Raw genomic sequence first — 23,268 nt, 5'->3', positions numbered from 1 at the left:
CCTTCCTTGTATATTCCACCTTTTCAATGTGTCTAAGCAAAGTCTTCGCCAGGTAGTATCATATGCTTTACTGATATCTAGGAATACCACTTGTGCTATATGATTTTTTTGGAATGCTTCTCGGATGTCAGCTTCTAGGTGATAAAGATGATCCATAGTGCTTTTTCCTTTCCGGAACGCATATTGGTGCTCATGTAGAAAATTGTTTTGTTCTATTACGTGCATTAATCTGTTGTTGATCATTCTTTCTAGAATTTTCCCCAGGCAACTATTAAGATAGATAGGACGATAATTCAGGGGATCTGTTCTTTGTCCTTTTCCTTTGAATATGGGAATCACTAAAGCTTTCGTCCATTCTTCAGGATAAACCGATTTAGACCATAATTGGTTATATGCATCAAGTAGTAAGGTTCTGCCATCCAGCGGTAGGTTCGAAATCATAGAGTAGTGGATATCATCAGGGCCAGGTGATGATCCTTTGAGTCCTTCTAATGCTTCCATCAGCTCGTACATACTAAAAGGTATGTTATATTCGGCAATCTGCTCATCTTCTATATCAAATGAAGTTTGTTCGGTGTCGTTTTTGTAATTTTTAAATTCTTGATCATACGAATCATTGCTTGACACTTTTTTGAATGCGTCTCCTAGGTGCTCAGCAATGTTTCGAGGGTCTTTCACTGTTCGGTTGTCATAAGTTATTGCATTTATTCTTGCATTTCTAGTTTTTCCCTGAATTTGCCTGTATTTGTTCCACATTTCTTTTAAAGGGGTCTCAATAGAAAATGTATTTGCTAGCTTTACCCAACTTGCTCTTTTGGCCTCTACAACTATTCGTTTTGATTCAATGTGTGCTGTTTTAAAAGATTCTTTCAGGAGCTCATGCGTTTCAATTGATTTGTTCGATTTCAACTTTCTCAAAGCTTTTCTCCGTTTTTTAACAGCTTCTGCCACTTGATCATTCCACCATGGAACACATTTTTTATTTCGCACTTTTCCTGTCCTAGGTATTGAAGTTTGAGCGGCTTCTAGTATAGACTGAGAAATGATTTTTATTTGCTCCAGGGCATCTTCAACTCGTGAAAAATTAAGTGACAATTGATACTGTTGCCAATCTGCTTCATCAATCTTCCACCTAGATAGATTAACATTAAGAAACTCCATTGTTTTTGTTAATTTTCCAAAACAATATACAATCATTTATTCTGAAGTTGTCGATAAAAAATCATTTAACAAAAATAAAAAATGACAAAAATACAAAAAAAAATGATGAAAATGACAAAAATGACAAAAAACAAAAAAAAAACGACAAAAATGACAAAAATGAAAAAAAAAATAAGAAAATGACAAAAATGACAAAAATTACAAAAATGACAAAATGACAAAAATGACAAAAAACAAAAAAAAAACGACAAAAATGACAAAAATGAAAAAAAATAAGAAAATGACAAAAATGACAAAAATTACAAAAATGACAAAATGACAAAAATGACAAAAATGACAAAAATGACAAAAATGACAAAAATGACAAAAATGACAAAAATGACAAAAATGACAAAAATGACAAAAATGACAAAAATGACAAAAATGACAAAAATGACAAAAATGACAAAAATGACAAAAATGACAAAAATGACAAAAATGACAAAAATGACAAAAATGACAAAAATGACAAAAATGACAAAAATGACAAAAAGACAAAAATGACAAAAATGACAAAAATGACAAAAATGACAAAAATGACAAAAATGACAAAAATGACAAAAATGACAAAAATGACAAAAATGACAAAAATGACAAAAATGACAAAAATGACAAAAATGACAAAAATGACAAAAATGATAAAAATGACAAAAATGACAAAAATGACAAAAATGACAAAAATGACAAAAATGACAAAAATGACAAAAATGACAAAAATGACAAAAATGACAAAAATGACAAAAATGACAAAAATGACAAAAATGACAAAAATGACAAAAATGACAAAAATGACAAAAATGACAAAAATGACAAAAATGACAAAAATGACAAAAATGACAAAAATGACAAAAATGACAAAAATGACAAAAATGACAAAAATGACAAAAATGACAAAAATGACAAAAATGACAAAAATGACAAAAATGACAAAAATGACAAAAATGACAAAAATGACAAAAATGACAAAAATGACAAAAATGACAAAAATGACAAAAATGACAAAAATGACAAAAATGACAAAAATGACAAAAATGACAAAAATGACAAAAATGACAAAAATGACAAAAATGACAAAAATGACAAAAATGACAAAAATGACAAAAATGACAAAAATGACAAAAATGACAAAAATGACAAAAATGACAAAAATGACAAAAATGACAAAAATGACAAAAATGACAAAAATGACAAAAATGACAAAAATGACAAAAATGACAAAAATGACAAAAATGACAAAAATGACAAAAATGACAAAAATGACAAAAATGACAAAAATGACAAAAATGACAAAAATGACAAAAATGACAAAAATTACAAAAATGACAAAAATGACAAATAATGACAAAAATGACAAAAATGACAAAAAAAAAAAAACAAAATTTACAAAAATTACAAAATTTACAAAAATTACAAAAATTACAAAAATTACAAAAATTACAAAAATTACAAAAATTACAAAAATTACAAAAATTACAAAAATTACAAAAATTACAAAAATTACAAAAATTACCAACATTACAAAAATTTCAAAAATCACAAAAATGACAAAAATAAGAAAAATTACAAAAATTGCAAAAATTACAAAAATTACAAAAATTACAAAAATTTCAAAAATTACAAAAATTACAAAAATTACAAAAATTACAAAAATTACAAAAATTACAAAAATTACAAAAATTACAAAAATTACAAAAATTACAAAAATTACAAAAATTACAAAAATTACAAAAATTACAAAAATTACAAAAATTACAAAAAATTACAAAAATTACAAAAATTACAAAAATTACAAAAATTACAAAAATTACAAAAATTACAAAAATTACAAAAATTACAAAAATTACAAAAATTACAAAAATTACAAAAATTACAAAAATTACAAAAATTACAAAAATTACAAAAATTACAAAAATTACAAAAATTACAAAAATTACCAAAATTACAAAAATTACAAAAATGACAAAAATGACAAAAATGACAAAAATTACAAAAATTACAAAAATTACAAAAATTACAAAAATTACAAAAATTACAAAAATTACAAAAATTACAAAAATTATAAAAATTACAAAAATTACAAAAATTACAAAAATTACAAAAATTACAAAAATGACAAAAATTACAAAAATTACAAAAATTACAGATATTACAAAAATAACAAAAATTACAAAAATTACAAAAATTACAAAAATTACAAAATTTACAAAAATTACAAAAATTACAAAAATTACGAAAATTACAAAAATTATAAAAATTACAGAAATTACAAAAATTAAAAGAAATTCAAAATTTCAAAAGTGATGGGTTTCAATCTCTTGTTTTCTAATAAATTTCTTTTTTCATTGAACTTGGTGCAATCATTTGAAAATATTCAACTGAATTTCCCTTCAAATATCTCTTAAATTGATTTCTATTCCCATTGCAAATATTCCATCCAACACCACTAATTAACGCCTAGTCAGCTTATTACTCACCTATAATTATCGGGGTATCACGATATCCTTAATCGATTTTTCAATATCCAACAATAGGCTGCATCCCACTTAATTTAGGTTCTGCATTAAATTTCATTGAATTCGGTTTGTTTTTTCATCATTTTCCCACCAACAACATTGATGAACCTCATTAAGGCTGGCTGGCTGGCACACATTATTCACACTCACAACACTATTCAGTATCAACAAATCGAATTTTCAACTTTCGCTAACATCCTGGGCGATAAACCCCAACACGATAACACTAATCGAAATAGGCAGTAATTTTCAGGATTCAAAACTGCACGCAGGGCTGTACAAAATCAACAAATTGCATAAATTAAGCACTTTGATGAACAGAATCTCACACAACCCCTCCTGCATCAAATATCGATTTAAGGCAAGCGTCAATTAAAAGCGGCAATAATTTGCACCAATTTATGATTTTCCTCCCTTTTTTCACCCAAAGTATGACGGGAGATCGATTCAGAACGATTTTTCACCAATGAATATGAGCACTACGAACATCAAACGTTAGCCCAAATTTTTCTTCTTGCACCTGATGATTGATGAAATTTTGCGGCAGTTGGGTGAGGTGGTGATTGGATTCATTCACGTAGAGATCTCGGTTCTCGGATTGATTTCACTCAATTATTCACATCGATTCGGGGAGTGATATGAACATGTTTGGTTTTAAATTCTCAGGGTTGTTGCGGCGAGGTTTCTAGTTCTCTTCACAATCTGCTATCAACTCATTTTTCATTTGATTTATGATCATGTTCTGATACTTATTTACATTTTTGAGCGTGCAACATTTTTTTTTTTGGATCGGACACTTAAACACCTTCCTATTAATTTAAAAAAAATAGCTTCAAAAGTTTATTCCCGTTAAAATTAGCAAACACTAACTCCCATTTTCTGCACAATCGTAGCCGAGATTAAAATTCCAAACTATTAAGACACAGTGTTTAGAACTCATTGCAAGTTGCATATTAGAATGGCTAGAATTAGAACTTTAGAAATATCCATATGTTTGTAATTCATCTTAAAGCTATTCTATTATCGAATACAGTGTTGCTAGAAATTTTAAGTATTTTTCTCATTTTCTTATTGATAAATTTTCATACAACTAGTTTCTAAACAAAACGGTCAACAATCAATAGCTCCAATCTTTACTAAAGTACCAACACCACTAGCTTCAGCCTTGCTGATATTCAATTGGCAAATATTTAAACAATGACTGGGCTGCGGAATTTGTCGAGCGAGTGGTGGCGAGATGACGTTATGACTGGGCCGTGTATTTGCATTCATTTAAGCCAGGCAACTAGAGTGTTATCCAGAGTCAACAATGAATTCGCAATGTTTGGATAGCTAGCTGAGCTTTCAAGTAGGTACCTACTCATTTTCACTTTTCGGTTTGCGTGTGCATGAATTTTCAGAAGAAAGTTATTCAAATTCACATAAATTAAAGCTTCTGATCAATTTTTGCTCATTGAACTGAAAAATCGAACGGTTTTTTTTTTTTTGGAATTCAGAATCGACACTTTTTTGTTGTTGAAAATTTCCTTACTGTGCTTAGGTTTATTGAAAAGGCGAGGACAAAATTGCTATGTGACCTGATACGCAATCACGCAATCCTTTCGAAGTATTACTTTATGATTTAAATCAACTCATGATTTAAATAAACTTCAAACCGTTTAATTTTTAGTTTAATGAGCAAAAATTGATCAGAAGCAGAGGTGCAAAGAGATCCCATCATGAAACATGCAGTGCCGATTCTAACAGCCCGACGTCAGCTCCGAAAAAATCATCTTGCAAAGTTGCAGACTGATTCTATTTCCCTTACGTGCAGAGCGTCGAACGTGTCTGCAAGTAAAAGTCGCGATGACTGCACGTTACGAAAATTTCAAACTTGCAAGCCCGAAGATAAAATCCCTTGAGCCGAACAGAAAGAATCATTTCCGAAGATAGCTACAGTCTGCAAGTTGCTTGCATGCAGCGCGATGATGCGATGTACGTTTGCAAATTTGCAAGTTGCAACTTACAAGTTACAGGACGTGGACTCGTTCTTGTGCGGTTGGATTCGTTCCACTAACCTAGGACCGACCGAACCGAGTTCATGGAGAAAGAAAGTGATAGGCCGAAGAGCCACAGCCACCGACCATCAATTCAGTTGCCGTTCAGCCATCGAAGCGTGCGTGTGTAGCGTATGTACATGGCTGTCTGCAAAACACTCGGCGCGCCGCCGTACTACAGAAGTAAGGACATGTTGGAGTTGTTGTTGTTGTTGGTGCCTTCGTGCTCGTTTCGTTTCCTTCTAAGACGGATTCGAAAGGAAGTGGTGCCCAAATTTTATTTGAGTTTTCAATGATCATTCTAGGGTGTTTAAGATAAATCATCAAAGCAAATAAAAACTAGTTTGTTTTGATTATAACTTTGTCATCTTACAAGTTATTTATGAATACAAAAGTGTTAATAAAAGCTTATCTTAAAAATGTTGGAAAATCATCTTTATTGTTTTATAACACAGCTGCGGCCCGAAAAATTCAATCCATTCTCCATGGATAGGATCACTTGATAAAATAGAATCACATATTAAAGATTCAGTATTGAGAGCAGGGTTGCCAACATTCACAAATTCAAGGAGCTTGAAAAGAAAAATCAAAGAAAATCAGGTTAACATAAAATGATCGAGCTGAGTGCCTTTTTTGGTCACCGTTGTAAAATGAAATGGAGTTGATACACATTACCGTTCATAGTTCTATTAAATAAGCTAAGTGCTCACTGTCACTTCAACCTTTAAACGCGATGTTATTTGATTTCATGCCATTAATTCATATTTCGTATCAAAGCGTTTTTTTAATGTGATTCAGCGTTTTTCAAATATGTGATTCAGCAGTTGTTTGAAAATCTACTTTTTTGGACTTGTTTTATTTAAATTTTGATATTTGAGATACTTATCAAAGCCTTTTGCAAAAATTCTTCATAGTAGTTCTCGCGAAGTTAAACTTAAAAGTGGCAGATTTCAAAAGTTCGTTACGAAAGATACGCAAACAGTTTAAAAAACTTGAATAAAAAATTCCGATTTGTATGAAAATGTTCATTCATGTTAATCCTTTAGTCAATTTATTTTGATAAAAAGTACAAAAGTTGCTGACTTTGAAACATAAATCAATAATTTATTCAGTTTCCATACTTCTTATTTTGAAGATTATGCAATTGACTGATTGATGGGCGAAAGCGTGATATGTTTAACCGTGAAACGTCCAGCTTTTTATAAGCAGTTTCGTAATATCTGAGATAAATAGCAACCGTTGAGTAAGATTTTTAAAATTTAAGTTTCTACGAAGACTGCAAGTAATTTTGGCTTTGAAGTAAAAGAAATTTTTTCTTCCATCTGTTGAGACGAAATTCTGATGAAATTTTATACCAAAATGAATTATAGATATTTTTCAAAGTATAACTTAAAACGCTTTACAGTCTTCAGCAAAGAAGTAAAAAATAATATATAGACAGTTATTGATTTATCATAGCACTGATTTTTAAAAGCCTTATCAGTAATACTGGATGCGATAGACAAAATCTGACCAAAAATTCGAGTTCAGGACGCGAAATTAATTAAAACCAAGTTATAAAACTTTGACAGAAGATTCGAATCAAACAGTGTGTGAAGTTTTTGAGTTCAAGGTTGGAATGACGACGAGCAAGCACTGAATTTCTATTGAGTTTTGTACCGATCTGTAAAAACTTTCTGTAAAAACTGTAGATAACTTGGTAAAGATGACGTGATTCTTATACATGTCTAAGCAAATGAAACTGAATTCTAAAATTGAAATTCACACAATTTAATCTGTGATCCTACTAATCAAGTGATCCTGCCTTTGGAGAATCGATTGAATTTTTCGGAACGAAACTTTAAAGAATTTTAAGGCAGCTCTGCTCACTTCCATCTGTACCGTTGAGCCGTCAACACGTACGCCGGAGCATCGTATCGTTGCTGTGTACCTGCAGGAACATTTTTCATTATTTATTTTTTCCTTACCTGTTTTTCAAACAGCACTTTTCAGTGCTAAAATTAAATTATTTTCATTTTCTTTTATTCATATTTTCTCTTTTCTTTCCAGCATGGGGAAGTCATCGGCCGGCTCAAGGGCCGGGAGAAAACGGATTGCCGAACCTAATTCAGGTCCATCGCCCAAAAAAGTTGAAATTTCCAATTCATTCGATGTCCTTCATAACATCGGTGATGAGGAAATATTCATATTTAATTCTGATAAGAGTACTAAGAAACCTTCTTCTTCTTATACTCTTAAAAACGAAAAGATTCCACCAATAACGGTCACGATTCCTGACTTCAATGCCTTTCGAAAAGAAATCGTCACTTCCGTCAAGGATGTGAAGATTTCTTTTCAGATCGGTCGAAGGGGAACTGCTCGTATATTGGCGGAATCTTTTAATGATTTTCAAAAGGTTTTAAATTATTTGAATAATAAAAAACACCAATTTTTTACGTACGACACTAGAAGTGATCGTCCATTTAAAGTTGTACTTCGTGGTCTCACTGGCGATCAGACACCGGATGAGATCACAGCTGAATTAAATTCTTTGTTAGGTTTTTCTCCAATTCAAGTAATTCAAATGAGGAAAAGAACCAACACGAATAATACCAGTAGTGTTGGTTTTGCTCCTGAACTTTATTTGATCCATTTTAAAAAGGATCAGGTTAATAATTTGCAAATTCTTGAAAAGGCTCGTCTTATGTTTCATTGTCGAGTCAAATTCGAACCTTTTCGTAAATCTTCTACCAATTTTCTTCAAAATATTACGCAATGTCGTCGTTGTCAAGCTTTTTGTCATGGCACTAAAAATTGTAGAATGAATGCCAGATGCATGTTTTGCGGCTCATTCGATCATGAAAAATCTAAATGCCTTTTTGGTGGTGATAAGCCAAAAACAGATTTTTTTAAGTGTGCGAATTGCGCAGGTAATCATTCCTCGAATTCTCTAGATTGTCCCGTTAGGGCAAAAATTGTTGCTTCTAGGAAAAACCCCAAAGTTTCCAGAAAAGTTTCTTCTCCTCCTTCCTCTTTTTCGTCTTCACACGTCGGGCCGGCAAACAACCTGCCTGTTCGCAGTCAGCCTCGGTCGACATTGGAATCACGGCTGGGTAATACCCGAAGTGATTTTAATGTTACCTGGGCTGATTCTGCGCCCCAGACTCGTTGTTTATCGTTCTCAGAGGTGGTTGAAAATGGGTTGCCTTCTTCAGGTTTAACTAATAAAAATGGGAAAAAACCAAGTCTCAACGTTCATGCGAAGGCTTGGGAAAATCCCCGAAATTCAAATACTTTCTCTTCTCCTTCCTTTTCTGATCCTAACAATTTTGTTGATTTGGGTGAGATTACTGAGGAAAAATTAAAATTTTTGCATCAAAATTTAATGGAAATGATGCAACTTATGTTGAAAGCAAATTCAATGTTTGAAGCTTTCCAAACTTCTTTTAATTATGCTAACAAAATTATTATGACTTTGCGATTCCCTCATGGATCCAAATAGATGTTTAAATATTATGAATTGGAACGCTAGATCTTTGCTGGCTAACCAAGATGAATTCTTTTTATTTTTGAAAACTCAAAACATACATATTGCTGCCATCACTGAAACTTTTTTAAAGCCAGACAATAACTTGAAAAGCAATGCTTTCTTTAAAATTTTACGAAATGATCGACTTGATCGACAAGGTGGGGGTGTAGCTATTGTCATCAATAGTCGTCTCAAATTTAGACTTCTTCCTTCTTTCAATACAAAAGTCTTAGAAACAATTGGAATTGAATTAGAAACTTCTATGGGGAAAATTATAATTGTTGCCGCATATTTGCCTTTTCAATGTAGCGGTGAACAGAAAAATTTTTTGAAGGGAGATTTACAAAAACTCACCAGAAATAAATCTAAATTTTTTATTATTGGTGACTTAAATGCAAAACACCGATCTTGGAATAATATTTCATCAAATTCAAATGGGAATATTTTGTTTAATGACTGCTCTGCAGGTTATTATACTGTTGAATATCCTAATGGGCATACTTGTTTTTCTTCAATTAGAAATCCCTCCACAATTGATTTGGTTCTAACGGATTTAGGCGAGCATTGTAGTCAATTAGTTACTCATGCGGACCTCGATTCAGACCACCTTCCAGTAACATTTTCTTTATCTCAAAGTCCCATTGAAAACCCTTTAAAATCAACTTTTAATTTTCAAAAGGCTAACTGGGAGCGATATATGAATTTTATTGAACGTAATTTAGATGTAAACGTTCCATTGAATTCAATAGAAGATATTGATTTGGCTGTAGAAAATTTGACAACTTCAATAGTCAATGCTAAAGCCTCTTCAATACCCAAAGTTAAACATAAATTTAATCAACCTTTAATTGATGATGATCTTCAGTTTTTGATACGACTGAAAAACATTCGTCGACGCCAATATCAACGTACTAGGGATCCTTATTTAAAATTTATTTATTGCGACCTTCAAAAAGAGATCAAACGTCGTTTAAATTTCATTCGTAATGAAAATTTTGCTAAAGCAGTAGAGGACATAAAACCCTACTCAAAGCCATTTTGGAAATTAACAAAAATTCTGAAAAAGCCCCAGAAGCCAATTCATACTTTGAAAGACGGGGATAAGCTTCTTTTAACGAATGCAGAAAAAGCTCAAAAATTAGCCCAACAATTTGAGTCTGCTCATGATTTTAATTTAAACGTTGTAAGTCCAATTGATGCTCAAATTTCCCTTGAATTTGATGATATTCTATCTAAACAAAATGTATTTGAAAGTTCTTATGAGACAAATATTGATGAACTTAAATTGATTTGCAAAAAATTTAAAAATATGAAAGCCCCAGGGGAAGATGGGATTTTCTATATTCTTATTAAAAAGTTGCCTGAAAGCACTTTAAATTTTTTAGTTAAAATCTTCAATAAATGTTTTCACTTGGCTTATTTTCCCAATAAATGGAAAAATGCCAAAGTAACTCCAATTTTGAAACCTGGAAAAAGTGCTTCAGAGCCTTCAAGTTATCGACCAATTAGTTTGCTCCCTTCTTTAAGTAAACTATTTGAGAGAGTTATTTTGAATAGAATGATGATTCACATTAATCAGAATTCTATTTTCCCTGATGAACAATTTGGTTTTCGTCATGGACACTCTACTACACATCAACTTTTGAGTGTAACTAATATGATTAACGCTAGCAAATCTGAAGGATATTCAACTGGTGTTGCTCTTCTTGATATTGAAAAAGCTTTTGACAGTGTTTGGCACAAAGGTTTAGTAGCTAAATTAGCTCGATTTGATTTTCCTGTATATCTCACCAAAATTATTCAAAATTATTTGACTAGCCGAACCTTACAAGTAAGCTATCAAAATTCATGCTCTGAAAGGATACCCGTTAGAGCTGGTGTCCCTCAGGGTAGTATACTTGGGCCTATTTTATACAATATTTTTACTTCTGATCTTCCTGATGTCCCAGAAGGAAAAGGTAGAAGATTATTTGCTGACGATACTTTGCTTTCAGCCAAAGGTCGAAATTTACGGGTGGTACGCAGTAGATTGCAACAAAATTTAAATTCCTTTTTGAATTACTTGAAAATGTGGAAAATTTCTCCTAACGCTTCCAAAACTCAACTTATTTTATTTCCCCATAAGCCAAGAGCTCAATTTTTAAAACCTAATGAAAATCATTCCATAACTTTTAATGGGGTTTCATTAGAATGGTCTGATCACGTGAAGTACCTGGGACTTACACTTGATCGGAATCTTACTTTTAAAAATCACATTGAAGATATTCAATCTAAATGTAATAAATACACTAAATCTCTTTATTCTCTCATCAACAGGAAATCCCGGTTGTGTCTGCGAAATAAGATGCTCATCTACAAACAGGTATTCCGACCAGCGATAATGTATGCAGTTCCGATTTGGTCTAGCTGCTGCGCGACGAGGAAGAAAGCCATCCAGAGGATTCAGAACAAGGTTCTGAAAATGATTTTGCGGCTTCCACCTTGGCACAGCACCGAAGATCTTCACCGGATTGCAGGCATTGAATCGATCGAAGAGATGGCCAACAAAATCATCTCCAACTTCAGAGGCAAATCGATGCAGTCTTCCATCGCAGAGATTCGTTCTCTCTATAATTAGTTTTAATTTAGGATAGTTTTAGTTTTTAGTAGTAAGTTTAAAATATTTTTTGACATTACAGGATGTTCTCCTACATAAAAATACTTGATTGCACTCAGCAAAATTAATTCAAATAAATAAATTATAGTGATTAATAAACTATAGGGCTCTGGACAGTTCATCATTGAACTGAACACCTAATTTAATGTAATAATGTAATATAAATGTAATGATGAATTGGTACAAATAAAGACATATTTAAAAAAAAAAAAAAAGGCAGCTCTGTTATAAAACAATATAGATGATTTTCCAACAGTGTTTGGATCAGTTTTAATTAACAACTTTGTGTTTATAAATAACTTGTAAAATGACAAAGTTATAATCAAAACAAATTTGCTTGTATTTGCTTTGATGATTTATATCAATCACCCTGGTATGATAATTGAAAATTCAAATAAAATTTGGGCACCACTTCCTTTCGAATCCGTCTTAGAAGAAAACGAAACGAACACGAAGGCACCAACAACAACAACTTCAACATATCCTTGCTCTTGTCGTACGGCATGCCGCTTCGCTGGCTGAACGGCAACTGAATGGATAGTCGACGGCACCTCGGCCTATCATTTTCTTACACCATGCCATGGATTCGGTTCGGTTTTAGGTTGGGTTGGGATGGATCAAATCGAACCGCACAAGAACGGGTCTACGGTTCTGCCTGTAACTTGCAAGTTTGCAAACGTACATCGCATCATCGCGCTGCATGCAAGCAACTTGCAGACTGTAGCTATCTTCGGAAATGATTCTTTCTGTTCGGCTCAAGGGATTTTATCTTCGGGCTTGCAAGTTTGCAACTGTTCCTAACTTCGGAGAATCGTTTGTAATTTTCGGAACGTGCAGTCAAAGGATTTTACCGCGCGGTTGGCTTTTACTTGCAGACACGTTCGACGTTCTGCACATAAGGGAGAAAGAATCAGTCTGCAACTTTGCAAGACGATTCTTTCGTGGCTGACGTCGGTCTGTTAGAATCGGCTAAAAGTCGTGCGCTGCATGCTACATGTAGGGATCTCTTTGCACCTCTGATCAGAAGCTTTAGTTTATGTAAATTTTTATAACTTTCTTCTGAAAATTCAAGCAAATGAAAACCGAAAAAAGTAGATATTTTTCAAAAGAGCAATAGAAGGCAACAGATTTTTGAACGTCCTTGATGCAAATCTAACTCATATTCAATCTCTTTGTTTAAAGTCTTAAAGAGCTTCATCTGATTCCTGGAACAAATGTCATTACAATTTTTTTTTGGTTTTCAAGAAAAATTTGCTTGCTAGGGAAGGGAGGGGATGTCAAAGATGCATATTTTGAATCGAGTTGATTCTTATAGGATAACCATTTTTTTCAAAGTCATGATTTCCAAAAGTTTGCTCATGACCAGTGATTTGGTGGAATTGGAACAACCTTGGATCGACTTAAATTTCAAATTTTTACGATTTTAGCCTTCAACTCGTTGATTCAATTCGTTGATTTTATTGAATATCAATTATTATTTGAATAATGAATTAAAAAAAAAATATGTTTTTGTGATTGTCATCATTTTATTTCTAGTTCAACCAACAAACAGGGCCTAAGTGTGTAATTTGAGGACCAAAGGAAATTTTTCATGATTTTTAAGGCTATCTCCAAGGGTTTGGTCAGTATCTAACTAAGCTTTATATTCTTTGAAACATTAAAAAAATATATGTTTCGCTGGATAAAAAAGGCATATAAAGGACTCTCTTGATTTAGGCACAGTTTTACCCCTCAAGCTTTTCTGAAATTTTTACCCGCTACACTGCTGTTCTAAGCAAGAATGCCCCATGTGACTTTCGGGTCATTTTCACTTTTTGCTGGAAACGATCTCTTTTAGTGTCAACTTTCGAATAAAAACACAAACAAGTATACTTTGTTATGAACTTATACGAAATTTTCATCAATGTGGTTGTCTCTATGTTGATAGTTCTACGCAAAAATGTCACACTAGAGAAAATTCTATGAAAAATGCAAATTTTATCAAAAAATTGTCTCAAGATGAGTTCAAACTGTTGAATATAATGTTACTCATTGAAAAGAACACTAAAATATAGGGCAGAGGAGGAGCGAGAAGCCTTGAGTGTTTTATTCAGAAAAATTTTCACTAAACACTTTTCGGTAGGCAGTACTTACAGTATCTACTATACATTTTTATAAACAAAAATGAACGTATTTTTTTCAAATTACGGTTTAGCATGAGTTTTTGGGAAAAAAACTACGCAAGGTTTTAAAATGATAGAAGAATTTTAGCCGTGTGAAAGTTTTTCGTAGAACTAGCATCGGCATGCGTTCTGATTCTACGCAAAAGTGTCACACGGAGCATTTTTAACTCTAATTTGCTGTTTTTTTTAGGAAATGTAATTTTTTTGGCAGAAAACATTGTAAAATGATTAACTTGAACTGTTCACTAGGAAAAAACTGTCGGTGAATTTTAAGTTTGAGAGAAGAATTGGAAATATAGCTGATATTTCAATCGCGTTTCTTCGTTTGCACGTTTTTCCACATGGGACAATCTTGCTTAGAACGGCAGTACAGTTCCCCGGACATCACGTCGGAACAAATATCTTAAGAATTCGCAGAAAAGTGCTGCAAAAGTTATCATAACAACTTTTAAATTTGTATTTCACATACATAATATGTTGTCTGGACTACAAATATTCAAAATAGAAAAAAGTTGGGACTAGTTTATTCCGTTTTTTGCAATTTTATTAAAAAACTTTTTTTTACATTTTGTTTCAATAATGATGATAATGAATGATGAAAGCTCGTACGATATATCTCTCTTGTTTCCAAACCGATTTTTGCAAAATTCGAAGTTTTGGAAACCTCGTAATGTAACTCAAATATGTTTTTCAGAAAATATTCAGTGACAACACTTCAGTTTTCCGTTATTCAAAGTCTAAGAAAAAGAAATCTTATGGAACATGCTTCGGAAAAAAGACCGTAGATCGGTTACGGAATGCTTAAAAAAATGGTCCAAGAAAGCTGAAGTTTGAAGCCATACGTTGCACATAAGGATGTATTTTTGAAATTTTTCAAAATATGTAAAAAAAGTGGTTTAAAATCCGAAAAATTTTTTGGGGTCATACCAGTTAAACTTTGAAAAGAGGATTGAAAAGTTGACGTAATATGGCACATTTTTTATTTAAAGATTCCTAAAATAAAAAACACAAAGTTTAGAAAAATTTCACAGGCAGATGTTTTTTTCTATTTTTTGTTAATTTGGCAGTTTTTCAGATTTTTTAAGATTAAAATTTAAATTTGCACTGGATTTTTAGTTGATTAGCTCAGGATTTCCATCATAAATTTATATTCACCAGAACGATAATTTAGTGTAGTGCATTGAGATGTTTTCAGAACTATAAGTTCTGTAAAAATCGGTTGAGAAACAAGAGAGATATAGCGAGGAGTGTAAAATTAACACTCAAGGTCTGATAAGGTATTTTTCTTGGGTTTTCAGTGCGCTTGCATAAAAAAAATGATGTGAAATTCAAGATTTTAAGAATATATTTAGAGTCTCTGAAGATTTTTTTTATTTGGATGCACCCGAACAAAGTTTTAAGCCTCCAAACTTCCCGTAGTTTCTAATTGACACTCAAGAGCGGATTAGGGTTTATCGTTTAGGTAGCATGAGACATTCAAGCTGTTTTTGGCTTTCCGTTGGTAATTACATTTCTTTGTATAGACAACATTAAAACTAAGATTTGGACAATCATGTGTTTTAGCCGTTATGATTTGTTTTGCAGAAAAAAAATTGTGTGTGAAAATACCCATGAAATCAGAGCTCATTTTGTAACAAACCCAAGAACTAAAAATGCCAAAGAATTGTTTAAAATCATATTCATACCACCATTTTTCAATTACACAAAATTAACTCATCCCCAACAGCAACGGCCAGTTTTCCCGCAAAACTCCGAAGCATCATCTGAGTATTCGATTTCCAAATTTTCAACTAAATATCCAGGCAAAATTGGGTTAAGCCAAGAATTTTTCAACAAAAATGAGAAAAATAAACTAGTATTTTTTTTTGTCGAAATAAATTAGTCAATTTAAATCGTATGTTTGGGATCCATAGAACCGTTCTAAGTTATTTTGATGAAACTTGCACAAAATAGTCAATTTTGGGCAAAAAAATCGAAAATTAGCATGTCTCAGTTTGAGTTATTCGTTTGATATAACAGATAGCGTGAATAAATCCGGGCATCCAAGTTGGCCCCAAAATTTTTCAAAATATTGTATTAAATATCCGGGCAAGTCCGGGTAAATCAGGAAATGTGGCAAGCTTAATTTATGTATTTTGAATATCCGCTTTAGATTTAAAATTCGGGATATCCTTTCAAACCTTTCTTTCATAATACTGAATCATTTGAGAGATGAAATTGTTTAAAGGTCGGTGGTTTATGGCTAAATGGCGCGTTTGCACTTGCTCCACCGTATAAGTTTACAGGAAGGGTGTATTGAAAATTTCTCAAAAAAAATCTGCTTCTAGTTGAATATCAGTTCCAGAAACTCATTTTCAACAAAAAAAACGGATCAAATGTTTCTTACAGTTAAAATGTAAAACCAATACAAATGTTCAGTACGCTCTTATATGAGTATGTAAGCAAACAGAACAGTGTTTTTTTTTGTGAATTACTTCAAATACAAAATTATGTATTGGAGCCTTAACAACATTAATTTAAACACTTTTTGTTACAGAGTACAGTTGAACGTTTGCACTTGCCCTCAATCTGCTCAGTTAGTATACTGGTATAGGTGTCGGATTGACAAGATGGTACAAAAATGGTGTTGTGAGTTCGATTCTCACTTCCCCACTGTGGTTTTCTTTTTTTTTTATTGTTTCTGGGATGAATTATCCAAAAGGAAGAAAAGCTCATAAAATGTTTTCTTGTTTCGTTTGAATGTAGGGGTCATGCATCATTTTGGTTGGGAGCTCGAGTCCTTATGTCAGTATTACTTTTTCAAACATATCATCTTTGGCACAGGGCACTTTTCAGCGCATTTTCGGGAGATTTTCTTGGGTTTTGGATTTTTGCAACCCCTGGTATGGGTGTTAGACCGCTGCAAAAAATGACTTTTTGCTCCCATAGGTTTTTTCGATGCCTTTTGGGTCACCAAGCATCAGTGTAAAATTTGAGATGATTTAGTTGATTCCTGAGTTAGCGCAACGCGTTTCAATTTTGTATGGAAATTTGTATGGAAAAAGAAATTTTTGTACATTAAATCATCCAGAAAATTCAAATAAGCTTGAACTGAAATCGGTCTTCAAATTTTAGTTTCGACTATTCTTAAGCTTCATTTTTTGCTTGCATGACAAACAGCTAAGAATTTCATGAAAATAGTTATAACCATATAAAAATAAAAAAATCTAAATCCATTGAAAAGTCTTCAAAAATAGCAGACTTTACTTGCTAGCGCTGTGAATAATTGCATGAAATGTTTTTGCAAAGGCTTTATAATTCAATTAATTCTCTGGCAATGCAAAACAGTTTTTTGAGATTTTTTATTTCCATCCTACTGTTACACTGCTTTCAAACAAGCAGCCAAAAATGATATAATTAAATAAATGAATTTTGAAAACAAAAATTTTATATAACATTGAATATCTTTTCTGGGATACAATTAAGGATCGTGCTTTGTTCACATAAAATTGATGCAAGAATCAAGGAACATTTTACATCCAAAGTTATATTTTTTGGTACTTTCAGAACATCTCTGGCGATTTTCGAATGAAAAAATTTGTTTTCCCATACAAATTTCCATACAAAATTGAAATTCGTTGCGCTAATTCAGGACTGGATGGAACGCTTCCAAAATTTTTATTGCTATTTCTGGCAGCAAAACCAACCAAAAAAAGTTATGGGAGGAGTAAAAATTTAAGAATTTGAAATTTTCATACAAAGCTTGCAGCGGTCTAATGGGTGTAATTTATGTGATTTTTAGTCGAATTTAAAATTAAAGTGAAACCCGAAGAAACAATTTGGAATATAAAATTTGATCAAAATTTCTAAGTAGATACAGAATAACGGTAAAACTTATATGCAAAGTTGGTTTTAATGGCCTATTTTTTCATTACCGAATACCAGTTATTTAAACATTATTCTGGAATGTATATTGAGAGATTACATGTTAACAAAACAAATTTTACGTTCAGCTGCAGTTTAACCATCCCGGAAACTTACAGTAACTAAATTAGAAAAAAATGGGTCAGATTCAGCAAGGACAATGATCATGGCCATAGGAACGCCAACCCCCCATTCCTCCCCATGAGGTTTTGAAACCCAAGCAAAATGTTTTTTTCAAAACTAAAAATTTCAAATTCTTAATAAAATTTTGATTAACATTAAAAATGATTCAAGAGTAATAATCTCGACTCAGAACTAAAGAACTTACTCTAGGTCCACAATTCTACTATATTTTTTCAAAAAAAAATTTCACTTGTTGATAGAAATTGAGTGCCGAGTTTCAAATTTCAATTCGATAAGACTAAGCTTGCCAGATGTTGCCTGGTTTTGTTCTCATAAATTGCAAAACCAAACGAAAATTTGAATTGATTCAATAAAAAGTAATAGATATTTGCGAATAATTTTTTTGAGCAAATTTCACCAAAATTTACATGAGTGATTTTTAGAAATTGAAAATTTGATTTAAAATTGACTGATGTGTTTTTATTTACAAAAAGGTTTTTAAGAGTTTTGGGACGGAAATGGGGGAAAGTAACCCAAAATTGCACGGCCCGGGTATAAGCGGAAAAATATCTGGTAAGCTTAGGTTAGTATAATTCTGGATTTTGTGGATTTAAATGACTGTGATCAGATTATGGATTCTTAAATCAGTGTTTTTGTTATCGTAATCCATATTGATTATAATTCGGGAAAAAAACCTGATTCATATCTTGGTTTTGCATTTGAAACCTCAGCTAGATGCAATTTTCATATTTAATACTTATCATTTCGGAATATGAAAAAAATATAATTAAAACTACTACAACATTTCAGCTTTTAAATCTTTTGCAGGATTGTAACTCACGAAAGTTTCATGAAAGTGATCAAGAATCGAAAAATTCAAAACAGTTTCATCATTCATTCAGATGTACAAACTTAATTTGAAATAAATAATTGAAGAATGAATTCATATTAAAAAATGGAAATCCAGAATTCAATTAATAAATTTCTGGCTGAGGGTTTTGATACAAATATCGTATCTCAGGTTCAAAAGGCAGGATTCAGATCCGGAATTGAAATTAAAAAAATCAGATTCAGGTTCAGCTCGAAGTTAGGTTTAATAATCAAGATAAAAAAATCAGTGTGAAAATTTCATTAAGGATTCAAATTACAGAAGATCGCAGTTTCATAGTTTTAGTTCTAGAATCAAAAATTTAAGTTTTATATTTATTCAGAGTCAGTTTGGAAACACAAACGGGCAGAATCCACAAATATAAGAAAAAAAAACAAATATTAAGTTATATTTTGATTTTTTTTAAGGTTTCGTTCTTTGTAAATAAAGATTTAATTTGGTCAAGGTCTTGTTATCATAATCGAATGTTGTCAAAATCAAACGGTTTTTCGTCACTTTTTAATATTTAATTTTTATTTCAAATAACTAAAACTAGAGTTAAACATAAAAGCAAAAAAAATTTTAATAAAGCTCAATTTCATTTGCTTTTAGCAGTAAAATATGGAAAAAAAAAGATTTTTAACTGCTTTAAACTGATATAATTAGACCACATAAAAAAATATCATGCTAATTTTACATCAATTTCAATAAATTGGAAATAAAAGTTAAAAAATAAAAAGGCAAAAAAATTGTCTTTTCTGGATATTGCCAAAATCGAACGGGGCTCTAAACTTTATCTTCAATCGAAAATAAAGCTGTAAGTATATTTTATTGGTTTTCATATTTTGAACTAAATACATACACCGACTTAGCCGATTACTGACTGAATAAATTATTTTTTTTATTCAAAAACAATGTTTTTTTTCCAAAAAAAATCTGCAGAATGTATTTTCTACTGCTTATAGCTGATTAGGGATTGAAGACATATTCGGTCTTAAATGTTCAAGCTAGAGCAGGAAAGACTATTTTTACAAATTAACTAGTACAAATCAATGCAAATTCCCAAATGAATTTTAGAGTCGTTGAGCAACCCCTGCAAGTTGATCGACTGAGCTAAAAATTGATAGTAGTCCTTCTGCCGGGTCGAGGAACAGGAAGAAGAAGTCTCCAAAGTTTGAAATCGTAAAGTAATTTATTCTTTTTTGGACCACCCTAACATACAGATTACACACTCATATCTTTCTGATCCTTCTTTTGAAGGCTATTCTCATCAACGATTCAAATTTAAGTAGCATTGATTTGCTTACCCGTTATATTTGGGCAACAAAGCTCCATAATGCTGAAGTTTACTGTAATTTTTAAACATTGTTTACGAATATCCATCCTACCTTTTCAAATCTTGTTTCATAATAGGTATCCATTAATCGTTTTTTTTTTTTTTAATTCTCTCTGCCAGTCATGTATTACCAATTTCAGTTTTGTTAAAAAAATTGAATTCTTTTCCGAAACTCGCAATCATAAAAGCTTAAAAAAGATGGGATTATTAAACCTTTTGCAAGCCAGTAGTTTTCACGTTAAGCAAAGAATCAAATGCGTAGTTTTCGGGCAGCTGTTAGACATTTCACGTGTATCTACCCAAATCGATTTCAATTAGCATTGGACATGTTGCTAAAAATAAAATCGAGGAAATCTGTAAGTGAATCTTTGCCAATTCGAAACATGGAGTACCTTCATGTATGGCAGATGAATTAGTATTTATGTTTTCAAAAGCAAACTGGCTCAATTGCGTGAAGGAATATGGTTTGTTTGGCAAATGATCAAAAAAAAAAAATCATCTTCACGATGCAAAAAATGAAAAACATAAAAAATATATTAAAAATATTTTTTGCTGACCAGCTGCCATAAGGAGTTGAAAATTTAATTGAATGTAAAATTGGAAGTCCACCAAATTTTACATGTTATGGAAATCCAAATTTTTTTTAAAAGTTCTCAGAATTATGTCCTTAAAAATGAGTGTTGATTGTGTCCTCGCTTCTTCATGTTTGTAATGGTATTTTACGCCGAAGATCACTCGTTAATGACAAATCACTAGTTTTGCTAATGAAGTGCTGGCAGAATTTCTGAGATAAGATTTTAACCAAGTGACAAATGACATCTGTCGAATGTTCAAATCCGACGACACCATACAACAAAATCCACAGCTGATATTTCTTTCACCACCTCAACACAGTTTTCACGCTTTAGACATTTGCAAGTCATAACTCATAAATAAAAACAAGTGAATGAACACAACCCCAACCATTCACACGACGCAAAAAGAAAACCTCTTGAACCCGATCACTCACATCTGCTCACTTGTTTGATCACTAGCGTCGAACAAACTGTTATCAAAACACACTGAATGCCAACACTTTAAAGCAGTATTTAAATTAACTAAACACTGTCTCAATTTCCTTGCCGTTTCCAAATAGTGTTAAAGCAATTTGTTTCAGGTTTGGCTGTTAACAGTTAACAGTAACACCGAAAAAAAACGACAACTTGTTATCACGAATTTCGGGCGCGCGTTTTCTTCCCGCGTTTGTTTTTCCCACTTCCGATTGTTTGATAACAATCCAAAACAAACCGGCTCAACGAAGACGACGACGACAACGATCGTTCAACTCGCGTGATAACCGAACGACGACGACGACGATCGGCTTCCCACCCGATGAGAAACTTGCGCACCAAATCACGACCCGAGTGCGACTGACGAAGTGACTCAAAACAAAACGGATAGGCGATCGTTTGGTTCAGTTGAGAGTTTTTGGGTTTGCTCGCTCAAAAGTTTTTCTCCACCCTCGAATTGCTCAACTCTCCGAAGTTCTTCTTTCTTTCCCCAACCTTAAATAGAGACTGACAACAACAACGATAGTGAAATTTTAGCCAGGGTTTAAACCTGAAAAGGAAGGCGTTTTCCTACATTTTCCTGATGGTATATCACGATTCGTGACTGCCGTTATTTTATGAAAGCTTTTTCCGTCTAGGAGAGGTGTGTCCAGTTTCAAGTTTGATGTTGATGTGAATTCCTGCTGTGAACATGCACACGATAAGCGTGCCATAAAAATGTTTCCGCCTGAAGTTTTCCCTGCTCCATAAGGGAAACTTTCGTTAATGAATGAAACAAACTAAAACGTGAAGCACGAAAAAGTAATCCCCCGAAAGAAGGAAAAAAGATTATTCTTTAAAAACTATGAAATAAATGATAGAAATAAGAAAAACGCAAAAGAAAAAAACAATTAAATAATGAAAAATAATTAAACTTTAAAAACAAACAAATGATTGAAAAAAAAATCAATATCTAAAATCATAAAATTAAAAAAAAATTGCAAAACTTACCAAACTACAAAATTCAAAAAATTGACAAAATTGACAAAATTGTCAAATTGACAAAATTTACGAAATGGTTGAAATTGACAAAATTGACCACATTGACAAAGTTGACAAAATTGGCAAAATTGACAAAATTGACAAAATAAACAAAATTGACAAAATTGACAAAATTGACAAAATTGACTAAATTGACAAAATTGACAAAATTGACAAAATTGACAAAATTGACAAAATTGACAAAATTGACAAAATTGACAAAATTGACAAAATTGACAAAATTGACAAAATTGACAAAATTGACAAAATTGACAAAATTGACAAAATTGACAAAATTTACGAAATGGTCGAAATTAACAAAATTGACAAAATTGACCACATTGACAAAGTTGACAAAATTGGCAAAATTGACAAAATTGACAAAAATGACAAAATCGACAAAATTGACAAAATTGACAAAATTGACAAAATTGACAAAATTGACAAAATTGACAAAATTGACAAAATTGACAAAATTGACAAAATTGACAAAATTGACAAAATTGACAAAATTGACAAAATTGACAAAATTGACAAAATTGACAAAATTGACAAAATTGACAAAATTGACAAAATTGACAAAATTGACAAAATTGACAAAATTGACAAAATTGACAAAATTGACAAAATTGACAAAATTGACAAAATTGACAAAATTGACAAAATTGACAAAATTGACAAAATTGACAAAATTGACAAAATTGACAAAATTGACAAAATTGACAAAATTGACAAAATTGACAAAATTGACAAAATTGACAAAATTGACAAAATTGACAAAATTGACAAAATTGACAAAATTGACAAAATTGACAAAATTGACAAAATTGACAAAATTGACAAAATTGACAAAATTGACAAAATTGACAAAATTGACAACATTGACAAAATTGA

The 23,268-nt window shown here is 31.7% G+C and overlaps 1 protein-coding gene across 6 annotated transcripts in view; it reads right to left on the bottom strand.

Annotated features, from left to right (window-relative positions):
- LOC129746765 (CD151 antigen-like) overlaps positions 1-21,703 on the bottom strand; it is a 238,340-nt gene extending 216,637 nt beyond the window's left edge. Inside the window, exons 1-2 of one of the 6 annotated variants that reach the window (XM_055740639.1) lie at positions 21,315-21,703; positions 3,675-3,987 (exon numbers count right to left, since the gene is read on the bottom strand). The gene's annotated coding sequence lies outside the window, so the exon portion shown is untranslated. Of the gene's footprint in view, positions 1-3,674; positions 3,988-21,268; positions 21,288-21,314 lie in introns of those variants that run through there. The other 5 variants (XM_055740642.1, XM_055740641.1, XM_055740643.1 and 2 more) reach the window with 5 other exon arrangements.
- Positions 21,704-23,268: the final 1,565 nt, after the last annotated feature.

Source organism: Uranotaenia lowii, chromosome 2, assembly GCF_029784155.1.
Source record: "Uranotaenia lowii strain MFRU-FL chromosome 2, ASM2978415v1, whole genome shotgun sequence".
NCBI lineage: Eukaryota > Metazoa > Arthropoda > Insecta > Diptera > Culicidae > Uranotaenia > Uranotaenia lowii.
The sequence above is the reverse complement of the archived record's forward strand: the minus strand, read 5'-3'. Positions and strand labels throughout refer to the sequence as shown.